Consider the following 13499-nt stretch of genomic DNA (forward strand, 5'->3'; position numbering starts at 1 on the left):
TTCCATCACAAAAAAAAAGAAAAGAAAAGAAAAGAAAAAGAAAAAAGAGTCAACTGGATTCTTTTTAATTTTATTAATTTTTTCTTCCTTAGTGATGAGGACTCATTCATTGTCCAGGCTGGTCTCAAAGTCCTGGGCTCAAGTGATCCTTTGCCTCAGCCTCCCTAGTAGCTGGGACTACAAACATCTGCCACCGTGCCCAGCTCAACTGGATTTTTAGCAGAACAAAATCTGGGTGTTTTCAATGACACTATTATTCCCTACCTGCCTCTGCAAACAATAAAGTCCTTACACTGTTAGACTTACTTTAGGATCTTGGTTAGAGCCTGCCCTCACTCTGTCTGGGCCCTGATGTGAGAATGGAAGTTTTTCCTCGTCCCAGATTCTACTTAGAAAATTGGTAAATTTTCCTTCCTGGCTGTGATGCCTGAAGCTATAGCTTGTTGGTTTCTGATTTTTTTTTCTTGTTATTTACATATGATAACATATTTAACTCTATGGTCCTCTTGCAGCTCAGGCTTGACTGACTTGTATTTGTACAATTCTAGCAAATAGCCCCCAAAGAAGACTTTTGTGAACACTATTGTAGATCACAGCCTTCAACAAATCTTCACCTTGCAAAGCAGAGGAAAGGTACATCAATATTTACGGGAGTCAGAAAACACCCCCAGGAGGTACATAAGTACTTTTATGAAGGATGCCTGTGACTCATTCCTGCCCTGCCTACTCAGGACCGCCTCTCCTCATTAGCTTGTGATCTTATCTGTCTTTGTATGAAGGTCATTTTGAATCCAACAGCCAGGAATATCACATGGGAAAATTACTGGAAGAACCCTCACTCATGTAAATGCTAACATAATAAAGTTTCAAATTAGATCTCAAACAGCACTTCAGTGTTTTTCTTTTTCTTCTTCTTCTTTTTTTTTTTTAAGATGAAGTCTTGCTCTTGTTGCCCAGGCTGGAGAGCAATGGCATGATCTTAGCTCACTGCAACCTTCGCCTCCTGGGTTCAAGTGATTCTCCTGTATCAGCCTCCCAAGCAGCTGGGATTACAGTGCCCACCACCATGCCTGGCTAATTTTTGTATTTTTAGTAGAGATGGGGTTTCACCATGTCTTAAAGTCATATTATTTGCCTTATGGGAATCTGTGTGTGTATTTTCTTAAGGTGACACTGTCTCAACTTGAATATCTCTTTCTATAAGTGACTGACCTTAAAGATATAAAGAAATGCTAGAGCTTTGGATAGAACACCTTCATGATGACTCAAATAATGTGTTAATGGTTTTGGGAGCACTCAAGAGACTTATGCTCATTGAGTGCTACAACAATAGACTAACTGATTTATGAGCAGTTTGTACACTCCTAAGAGCTCTACTTCTATGAATGTGTAGCCCACAGGAGAACTAACTTCACCCTAACTTTAGAGTCCCATGCATTGATCTGAAGTACTCATTCTTAGCCTATTGCCAGGGAGGCATATAAGTGTCTTTGGGGTAGCATGTAAAAATTAGAAAAAATATAATCACTATTGAAATGTAAGTTTTTAATTAAGAAAAAATACATATTATTGTTATTATTTTCCTGCCTCAGGTTTATTTGTACAAACAGTGCAGGACGATACCAGCCTTATGCAAACAGCAGCCCAGGGTGAGTCACACCAGTCCTTCTGTCCTCACGCTGGCAGACAGAGATCTCTACTCGGAAGCCCTTGTAGGGGCCTGGGCATCTTTGGGAGCCTGAGATGGAACTGAAGCTGAAGCTGCAGCCTGGGTCATGATTTGATCCTTGGCCTTGGCCTTTGGCCAGCACAACCTGAGCCCCTTGGCAATGTGGGCACAAACATACTTCCCAAGCTTGGGGTGGGCAATGTAGGCAAGTTGATTGAGTTGGCGGCTAACACCCTTTGGAATCTTGGGTTTAACCTCCTTGGATTTTATGAGGGCCTTGATAGCCTTGGTATGTGCACTCATGGCCTTGGTGTTGCTGACCTGCTTCTCTTTAAGCCCTTCTTGCTATACTTCTTGGCAAAGTGCATGTTCCTCAGGAATTTAGGGTCCACCCCTTTAAGAGATTCATATCTTTGTGATTGGGGTTTCTTGATGCCATTTCTGTGCAATTTTCGGGACTGGTTGTGTGTGGTGTGGTTCTTGGACTTGGCCATATCTGCACTGTAACACCTGCCTTCCAAAGCACCTGGAACTGGACGAGAGCATATTATTGTAATAATATAAGCTTCTGAGGGAAAAGTCCAATGAAATCAGTTTGGCTGGCAACACTATACCAACACAAGACTACATTATTTACATGTCAGTGATTTTCATAGACAACCAGAAATAAGTGGCAATTTATTCATGATTTCTATCAGTGACTATCCTTTCCATTTCCTTTGCATCCAGCCAAACACAGCTGGATGGGGACTTGATCTGGTGAGGAAACCCTAACTTTTATTCCCCTGTGATGCTGTCTTTATATGATCATTGTAATTTTCTGTTAGCATTCAGTGGGTCCACATTGGTGCTGGCAGAGAGTGGTAGGCAGGGAAAACAAATCTAAATAGATAACAACTCTATTCTAGTGAGGTTAAATTGTTTCCCTCTCCATGCAGAGTGGTATCCAATGTAATCGACTTTCTACCAGTTAGCTGAGTAGTCCCTGTTGTATGAGACCATATTGGGTACTGGGGTTAAACATAGTAATTGGCAAATTGGAAATTCAGCTGTGGTAGTGGCTGAATCAGATTCCATAAGAAGTCCCTGTTGCAGAGATTTTTGCCTTGCTTCTAGGTCAATCGCTATGGCTAGTTTGTTTTTTAAGACCACTGAACAAATTCTAGGGTGGCTGTAGAAGGAGACTGACTGACATTCAAAGTGTGGGTCATCCAAGAGACTCGTCTAACACATAAGTACTCACACAAACTTAAGGTAAAGGGATGGAAAAAGACATTCCATGAAAATGGACACCAAAAGTGAGCTGGACTAGCTATTCTTATATCAGACAAAAACAAATTTTAAACAGTAGCACTTACAAAAGACAAAGAAGGACATTATATAATGATAAAAGACCTTGTCCAACAGGAAAGTATTACAATCCTTAATATATATGCACCTAATACTGGAGCTCCCAGTAATGTAAAACAATTACTACTAGACCTAAGAAATGAGCTAGAAAGCAATACAATAATAGTGGGATACTTTAATACTCCCCTGACAGCACTGGACAGGTCATCAAGACAGAAAGTCAATGAAGAAACAATGGATTTAAACAATACCCTGGAATAAATGGACTTAACATATATTAACAGAACATTCTACCCAACAACTGCAGAATATACATTCTATTCATCAGCATGTGGAACTTTCTCCAAGACGGACCATCTGATAGGCCACAAAGTCTCAATAAACTTAAGAAAATTGAAATTATATCAAGTTCTCTCTCAGACTACAGTGGAATATAATTGGTAATCAACTCTAAAAGGAACCTTCAAAAGCATGCGAATACATGGAAATTAAATAACCTGCTCCTTAATGATCATTGGGTCAACAACAAACTCAAGAGGGAAATTAACAAGTTTTTTGAACTGAGTAGTAACTGTGACACGATCTGTCCAAACCTCTGGGATACAGCAAAGGCAGTGCTAAGAGGAAAGTTCATAGCCTTAAATGCCTTCATCAAAAATTGGGAAAGAGCACAAACAGACAATCTAAGCTCATACTTCAAGGAAATAGAGAAACAAGAACAAACCAAACCCAAACCCAGCAGAAGAAAAGAAATAACCAAGATCAGAGCAGAGGTAAATGAAATTGAAATAAAAACAATACAAAAGATGAAATAAACCAAAAGCTGGTTCTTTGGCAAGATAAATAAAATTGGTAGACCATTAGCAAGATTAACCAAGAAAAGAAGAGAGAAGATCCAAATAAGCTCAATTAGAAACAAAATGGTAGATATTACAACCGATACTACAGAAATACAAAAGGCCATTCAAGGCTACTATGAACACCTTTATGCACATAAATCTAGGAAACCAAGAGGAGATGAATAAATCCCCAGAAAGATACAACCCTCCTAGCTTAAATAAGATAGTATTAGAAACCCTGAACAAACTAATAACAAATGAGATTTAAATGGTAATAAAAAATTACCAAGAAAACAAAGACTTGATCCAGGTAAAATGGCCCACATTAGCCTCTACCATGGTGGTTTGCAAGACTGCAAGCTGGAAGAACATTCATTCCAGCCCCAACTTGTATGTAAGGAAACTTTAAAAAAGAATTGAATGCTATGTTATGGGCATCATTATGAGGGAGAAATGAGTATGTTGGGCAAATTAACTGTATTATGATGTTTGTGGTCTGCATGCAGGTGTAATGTGCTTGTGTGACGAGACCAAAGAGGGTTCCTCAGGATGGCTAATAGATCTCTTTGACCATATATTAGAGGTGCACAGAGTGTGCATATCACATCTGAAATGTTCTATTGCTGTCTGTTTTTCTTAACTCTGAAATGATTACTGCAAAAATCCCTAAATTGGATGCTTTTCAAAGAGGAAGATTAAGGACCATAAGCACAGTCTTGCAGCTGTGCAAAAAAGAGTGTGCTTCTGTGGATGAATGGAGTGTCTTAGCAGCTTCACCTTGGGCTCTGTACAGCCTGTGAGGAAACCTCAAGCCCATTGGGAAGTGTCAGCTTTGCTCCATCAATGAGCTTGAAGGGACCTCAGTTGGATTTTTGTAGCATATCTGCCCTGAGCTGACCACCATCCACTTGGCATTATATAATTATTTAAAGCCTCTTAAATGCATGTCAGTGGGGCATGGGTCTCCATAAGGCCAGGATAAGGAGGCAGAGGTCTTCTGAAGAAACTCAGACAGAAACCTTGCACGGTTGCAGAAGAGGAAGAAAAGTCATATACAAGTGTTACCAAAATAATGAACTATCATGCTTCTAAGACTGCCTGAGAATTTGTAGCTCTTTAATTAAAGATCAATACTAATTTGAAACAAAAACAGAAACAAATGGACCATCTTACTTGATTTTGAAGAATATCCTCCATAAAGGAGTATTTTGTTTGAGTACTTATATCACATGAGACACAAATATACTCTGGGACCATTGCCAGAAGTTCATATACATAGCTCTTACCTAAGACTCTTTGTCATCAGTTCTCCTGTGTTGCTTGTTTAAGGAACCTGCTATTAGATGTAGGTGCTTACCTAAGAACATTTCTCCTTTCATCTAGACCACAAGTTAAACCATTTCACATTTGTCCCATTGGAAGAATTTTATTTTTCACTATTAGAGCTACCACTGTGGCATTGTAAAAGTGCATTTCTATCTATATCATGATAAGCCTTTGGTAAATAAGACTCAAAATATGGTCCTGTACAAGTTTTTATAAGGTCATGGGTGTGAGAGGAGGTAGAGTGTCACTGTGAGGCTGGAATAGGCATGCTGGGAGTGTGAGCCACACTTGCTTGTCCAACCTTGGGAACTGCAGCATTCAGATCTTGAACATGTTTCCTTCTTAGAAGATGAATGCTTGTGGGTTTGCCCAACGTAATGATAGGTGGATTGGAGACATCCAGTTCATTATTGATTTCTGTGGCCACTTGGTCTACTGCAGTGATACATTTGAAGACTGTTATAACCTCTTCCAACCCTAGTAATTTTACAGTTATTCATTCAGTTTCTTTTCTTTTGGCATTTCTCTTAAAATTCTAATATGCATACTTTCTTTAACAAATTATATAATTAATCACCCTCTTCCCTCCATTGGAAAAATAGAAGAGCCCTAGAACACTGAAACTCCAATCGCCCATCATTCTGTCTTAAATGTCAGCCTTACGTATTTTAGTTTTAAGTTGTTTTTGTTCTTCTAAAGTTAATAATTATTGTGATTATATTATAAAATTCAGCAGTTTGTTTGGAATTACTGATTTTTTTTCAGTCTCTTCACTCACACTTCCTTCTTTATAGATTGAGATTCTTTCTTACTAAGGGACATAGTTAGAAGTTCACTAGTAAGTGTCTGTTAATAGTAAACTCATACAATATAGATCTGAAAACATTTAATTCATTCTCATCCTTAAATTGTAGTTATAATGGACATAGAATTCTCTCAGTATTCTCTCAACAGCAAATTGGGAGTTACTTTATCTCAGCACTGAATATATTGTTACATTATCTTTTGATTTCTATTGTTACCATTGAGTGTATTGAGACCAGACTATACATTATTTCTTTGTAGAGAATATGCTGCTTCTCCACATGTCTTCAATATTTTCTTTTTATCTCTACTTTTCTACTATTTAATATGTTGTCTAGGTGTGAGCTTATTTTTTTTAATCCTACTTGGGACTGTTGGATTTCTAAATTTCACAATTCATGTCTTCTATCAAGGCTAAAAATTTCAGATATTATCTCTTACAATAACTTACCTCCTTCAGAAAACCTTTTCAGCTATGTGTTATGTCTTGTTATTTAATTCTCCATGTCTCTTTACTCATCATTCATATTTTCTATCTATTTACCTATAGATATTGCAGTCTCAGTAATTTTTAAAGATATATCTTCCAGTTAATTTTCTTTCTGCCTTTGTCTACATTCTAACTTAACGTATCTACTAATATAATTTCTTTTTTTTTTTTTTTTAATTTTTTATTTGATTATAGGTTTTGGGGTACATGAGCAGAGCATGCGAGACAGTTGCGTAGGTACACACATGGCAGTGTGCTTTGCTTTTCTTCTCCCCTTCACCCACATTTGGCATTTAATATAATTTCAATGGATATATTTTTCATTTCAGGTATTTTCCTTCCAAAACTTCTTGCTCTCTCTCTATCTATATTTTTACATATATATAAACTAAATATATGTATATTTAAACATATATAAACTATACATATATTTAAATATATGTATTATATATGTGTAGATATAGTTTTTATTTTTGTGATTATTTTAAACATCTTTGTTTTGTACTTTCTGTCTTATTGTTCAATTACAAACTGGTGGGGAGTATAATCCTAATATTTATATGTCTGCTTCCTCTGGCTCATGATGAAATTCCCCATCTATTTTGTAACTTCAGATTATGAGCTCCTATTCAGTGAGGCTTCAGTAGTGAGAATTTTGTAGATGCTGGTTTGAAGATATTTCTCCTTAAAGAATTTTCGAGTTTGCTTTTTGTCAGGTACTTCTGGAGTATTGTCAGTCTTGACTAAGGCTGAGTTTAAGTATGTCTAAAAGACTCCTGGATAAGACCTAGTCAAAAAACAAATGATGTTTTTAAAAGCAGAAGAATTACTATTTTAGAAAGTAAAGAGGGATCAGATTTACTTCAAAACCCTAGGTATCTTTAGTGCGATTCTTCTATTAAAATATCCCTCAGGATGCATATAATACTCCAGTCTACTGCAGGTGTTGTGATCCCCATAAGGTTCTTTTTGTCATATGAGGACAGAGTGGTAGACCTGTTTATACAATATCCTAGACCAGCCCAAAAGTATTCTCTTGACCTGGGTCTCATTCAGCAATGGGTCACAGACACAAATGTAAATGTGGTGTATGTTGCTTCCAAAATTCAAAGGTTCAACAAGTATAATAAATTTTCAGTGGTAGAAGGTAAAAGGTAGATCTTTTTTTTCTTTCCCTTTAATGAAATATATCTGTTCTCATCTACTATAATGTCAGAAATTTTACTGCTCTTGTAGGCCGCTGTATTTTTATAGGACTTATTCTCTGCTCTCTGATACACATGTACATGTTGCTATCAAAACATTTAGGGTGTTACATTTCTATTTTATGTTTTCCAGTTTTTTTCACTTATAAACATCATAAATTTGTGCAATATCCTATGGAATGCTACATTGTTAGCGTAATTGTGGATGAAATTGCGGCAGAAAACTGGAGAATTGACAAAAACATGGGCAAAATATTCAAATTTATTATGTGTTATATTGTTTCACGACTTTAAAATTTTTCTTCATTTAAGGGATTCTGAGTTTCTAAACTAATTCAAAGTTGGAAACCAACTGAGGAGTCTTGACTCTCCCTGTGGTTACTCAAGTCTAGCCCCTGTTTACCAGACCTAGGAGTTTCTTTTACTGTAATAAAATCAAGTTATTCTCGAAAGAGAAGTGTCTGTTTATGTTCTTTGCCCATGTTTTAATGGGGTTGTTTGCTTTTTCTTGTAAATTTGTTTAAGTTTCTTGTAGATTCTGGATATTAGACTTTTGTCAGATGGATAGATTGCAAAAGTTTTCTCCCATTCTGTAGGTTGTCTGTTCACTTTGATGACAGTTTCTTTTGCTGTGCAGAAGCTCTTTAGTTTAGTTAGATCCCATTTGTCAATTTTTCCTTTTCCTGTTACTGCTTTTGACATTTTCATCATGAAATCTTTGCCCATGCCTATGTCCTGGTTTTCTAGACTTTCTTCTAGGATTTTTGTAATTTTGGCTTTTATTCTTAAGTCTTTAATCTATCTTGAGTTAATTTTTATAAGGTATAAGGAAGATGTCCAGTTTCAATTTTCTGCATTAGCCATTCAAAAGTGGGCAAAAGATATGAATAGACACTTTACAAAAGAAGACATATATGAGGCCAACAAACATATGAAAAAAATGCTCATTATCACTGGTCATTAGAAAAATAAATGCAAATCAAAACTACATTGAGATAGCATCTCGCCCCAGTTAGAATGGCAGTCATTACAAAATCAGGAGACAACAGATGCTGGAGAGGATGTGGAGCAATAGGAACACTTTTACACTGTTGGTGGGAGTGTAAATTAGTTCAACTATTGTGGAAGAGAGTGTGGTGATTCTTCAAGGACCTAGAAATAGAAATTCCATTTGACCTAGCAATCCCATTACTGGGTATATATCCAAAGGATTATAAATCGTTCTATTATAAGGACACATGCACACTAATGTTCATTGCAGCACTGTTGACAATAGCAAAAGTAGTTGAGCTAAAACAACTTAATACATATTTATGTCCTAATAACTTGTTGATTATATAAAAAAGAAATATGCATAAAATGAACAAAAAATTTTTTTTATTCTTAAATAACTTCAACTACTTACCAATGGGATATGTACATGAAGAACATAATACACACAAATTGAAAGAAAATAGTATATTTTTGTTTTATCTTTAAATAATTTTAATTTCTTACTTGTAGAATATATGCACCTGTTAGGCACTACTTAACTTTTTAAGTCTGGGAATCATATTAAAAACTACCACCCTCATATTCTATTCAACATTAATTTTCATGTCAGTATCTGCTTTTGACCACATCAGCCACCAAAACCCTGTTTTTCAAAGATATGATATTACTGAAAGGAATGTAGCATGATCTAAAGTGGAAATTGTAAACTACCTTGCGCCAGGAGTACATGCAGTATATTTCACTGTGTTTCCTTCAACATTCAAAAGATATTGGGCCACTTCTGTGACTTTGCTACAGAGCCTTGGACATCTTAGTATGTGGTTTGAGAACTGTGGCTTTCGAGTGAGATAATTCTGATTAACATACTAACCCAAGCAATCTATTTTGGTAATAATGTGCACCTTATAGCTGGTGGTGAAGTTCCACTTTAGGTCTTTCAATTCATGTTGAAATCACTGAGCTCATTTCAACTTCAGCGTCTGTCACCTACAGAGAACAACTTGGACACTCTATAAAAATGCTGGGACTCCCTTCACCAATGTATTTTTCAAGGCTTTAGTAATGAGAGTATTTTGAGGACTTTTTCAGTGGTCATAGTTGGGTGTGAGGGTCAGTGGATGACAAAAATCACATCAACAGCCTTTCAGTGTCTCTGGATAGTTTTCTTAATAATATTCCAAGAAATTTATGAAATGTCACATTCATTTCCTGTGGCCAATGTTGAATGTAGAATTAAGTCAGTTATGAAAGGAACAAACTCAAATGTCCATCAGTGGTAGACTGGATAAAGAAAATGTGGCACATATACACCATGAAATACTATGCAGCCTTGAAAAAGAATGAGTTCATGTTCTTTGCAGGGACATGGATGAAGCTGAAAGCCATCATTCTCAGCAAACTGACACAAGAATAGAAAACCAAACACTGCATGTTCTCACCCATAAATGGGAGTTGAACAATAAGAACATATGGACACAGGGAGAGGAACATCACACAACGGGGCCTGTTAGGGAGTGGAGGGCAAGGGGAGGGAAAGCATTAGGACCAATACCTAATGTATGCTTAAAACCTAGATGATGGGTTGATAGGTGCAGCAAACCACCATGGCACATGTATATCTGTGTAACCAACCTGTACATTCTGTACATGTATCCCAGAACTTAAAGATAAAAATAATAATGAAAAAGAAAACAATAAGATCCAGCAACTTAAACTAGTGTATTAACTTTTAAAAATCTGTTCATTGACCTATAGTAATAAATTTAGTTAATTAAATCGCAATGCCTTTCCTAGTTGAACACGCTCAGAAATTAGCACATATATGAACCATATCTTTTCCAATATAACTTATATAATTTTTGCAATTATTATAACATAGATTTTTATCTTCTCAGTTTTGGGGGACACTGGGTATCTGATTCTAGTTAGGATTCTGGAGATAGTGAAGGGTGGGGTAATGGGGGATAAAGAGAAATGGCTTCCAATCGTAAATTAACTTCTGCAAATTAGAGTTGCAGAGGCCTCAGGAAAGGCAGGACTAATTATTTGAGACAAGGGAAAAGCTGCTTCCATTGAGAGAGGAAACTAAATAGAACCTGTAGGTTCTTGATTTTCCAAGTCCTTCAAACCCCTCATTAGTGCTCCATTCCAATTTTGGGCATTCCACTTGTTCTATTGTCAGTGTCTATGTTTTCAGAAAAAGGCCTGGAAAATCTGTGGACTCAATGGATGTCATTCGACAATATGGATGATAGAACTTAGTGCTTATTATTCACTTATTTTAGTTAAGTAGCTATAAGAGATTAGAGGCAATTTTACAAAATTATATTAGTCCCTATAATTAAGTTCATAATTTTAAGTATAATTTAGGATTATATTATTGTCATTTCACCTCATCGTATATCCTTCAATTCTTTAGGCACTTTTTACTGTTCTATGGCAATAGATACTTGTTTCCTCTTTTTCTAACTGGTTTGTGATTTTCTCAGGTAATAACAAGTAATAACTTTTAGAATCTTTATTTTAAACATTTTCAGGCATATAAAAAATTAAGGAAAAGAGCATAAATACATATATATATATACCACTCACATTTAATTTTGATAAATATATTGTCAAATTTACTTTTATAATTCCCAAAGTATTTTATAGACAAAATGGCTTTCCATTGCACATATGGAAATATGCATATTTAAAGAAATAATATTTTCTTACGTCAACACAATACCATGACCTTGCCTAACACATTGAACACAAATTCCCTAATATCATCAAATCATAGGTTACAATTTCATTAACCATGCCATCAATCCGTGCCAACAGCATCAGTATTCCCCATCCTTTAACGCTAGCTATATTTTCACTGCCTTTATCAGCAAATTATCTACACAACAAATTTCATGTATTGTTTCATCCATTCCTCTTTGATTACCCTATAGCTCTGTAAATTGCAGGAACTTCTAGTAGTATTTTTGTACTAGTGAAGATTCTACTAGTGGGTGAAACAGACATTAATCTGGTTAACTTAAGTAGAAGATAAATTTATAGAACTAATATCCTGTACTTCCATTTGAAGGATAATAGACTAGGCATAGATGGAAACCAAAGGAAGTGAAACATAGTCAAAGATATGCTGTAGGCGTTACCCTCTTAGATCACTGCTGGTTGGCACTGTCACCATGCATCCTTTGTGGTCACACTACTGGGATATCAACTCTGTAATTCTGACCCTGAACCTCCGGGTCATTCTCTCAAATATCAGAGGTGTGAGCCCACATTCTAGCTGACAGAAAGTAAAGGGGGATAATGTCTATTGGAAGTAAGGTCTTGTCTCTCAAGACAATTATGAAAAAATATCTGGATGTTTGTTTCAGGTTAGATTCTCCACATAGCAGGCTTTGAGATAAAGATTTGCTTAACTGGAGTTTAATACACATGGACCAAACATTCTGGGAGGAAACGTTCAAGTTTGAAGTGTCTTTCAGCACACCCAGATGTTTAGAATTACACAGAAATATCTGGGATGTGTCTTACCTGGTTTTGTTTGTTTGTTTGTTGTTTTGGATGTTTCTTATCAGTAACCATGATAACAAATGGACCATGACTTGTACAAGAAAAAAGCCAGAATACCTCCACATTTTCTCCTAGAAATTAAAAAATAAATACAAAATGTGAGAAATATTTTATCTAGCATGAATACTTTTAACTAGGTGAATGAAGTTAGGCAACAGATGAGCAGCTGTTCGACTTTACTTTTAGTTATCATGGAAGCTTTTAGTTAGGACACAATCCTGAACCATTCAAGCTGGGTGACCATTTGGGGTCACTGCAATTCTAATTAAGCATTCCCCTTTGAAACAGATGGCAGATGCTTAATGAATATATTTTTCTGCATAGCCTTAATATGCAAAGTTGATGTGCTTTCTTAATTTTGCAATTCAGTTATTTAAATCATATACTTTCTTTTGATGAGCAATAGCTCTTGTTTATTCATAGAAAATGCCATTATCCAAATGTTAAGAGTGTGAGTTGTACCTAATATTTTTGAAGTTTGAAATGTATAACTCTAAAAAAGTACAATGATGACAAAAGATGACTTAGCATGTTATGTGTATGTATATTTCTCTGTGTGTGTACTTGACATTCAGTGCTTTAAAGTAGTTGCTATTTTTGTAATATATAAACAATAAAGAACCATCAGCTTATTGGTCACCATCAAGATTGTTACAATATCCTTGCAGTTGTACCTTAAATTCTGTGTCATCCAGTCTCTGTCATGCCAGTTGGTCTTTTTGTTTTGCTTTGTTTCATTTTTTGAGATGGAGTTTTACTCTTGTTGCCCAGGCTGGAGTAAAATGGTGTGATCTTGGCTCACCACAACCTCTGCCTCCTGGGTTCAAGTGATTCTCCTGCCTCAGCCTCCCATGCATCTGGGATTACAACAGGCATGTGCCACCATGCCTGGATAATTTTGTTTTTTTAGTAGAGATGCAGTTTCACATGTTGTTCAGGCTGGTCTCAAACTCTCAACCTCAGGTGATCTGCCCGCCTCAGCCTTCCAAAGTGCTGGGATTATAGAATGAGCCACCACGCCCAGCCCAAAAGTTGGTCTTTACGGAATCACTGACTGATCATTCTTAGCTCAGCAGATTCTATTTTCCCTATGCTTTGTGCTTTAGCAAATTGTATTTTACTCATTATATTAGTATGAATTTGAAATTAAGTAATCATAAAAATAATCCACTTAGAGAGTCATCAGTGGAGTCTTACTTAGAACCATTTTGTTGTTGGATTCTTTTGGTGCCTTCACTCTCAGATAAATA

At 36.1% G+C, this 13499-nt stretch overlaps 1 pseudogene; it reads right to left on the minus strand.

Moving 5' to 3' along the window:
• Nucleotides 1–1696: 1696 nt before the first annotated feature.
• Nucleotides 1697–2163, minus strand: LOC128930071 (large ribosomal subunit protein eL29-like; annotated as a pseudogene).
• Nucleotides 2164–13499: the final 11336 nt, after the last annotated feature.

Source organism: Callithrix jacchus, chromosome 18 (genome assembly GCF_049354715.1).
Source record: "Callithrix jacchus isolate 240 chromosome 18, calJac240_pri, whole genome shotgun sequence".
NCBI lineage: Eukaryota > Metazoa > Chordata > Mammalia > Primates > Cebidae > Callithrix > Callithrix jacchus.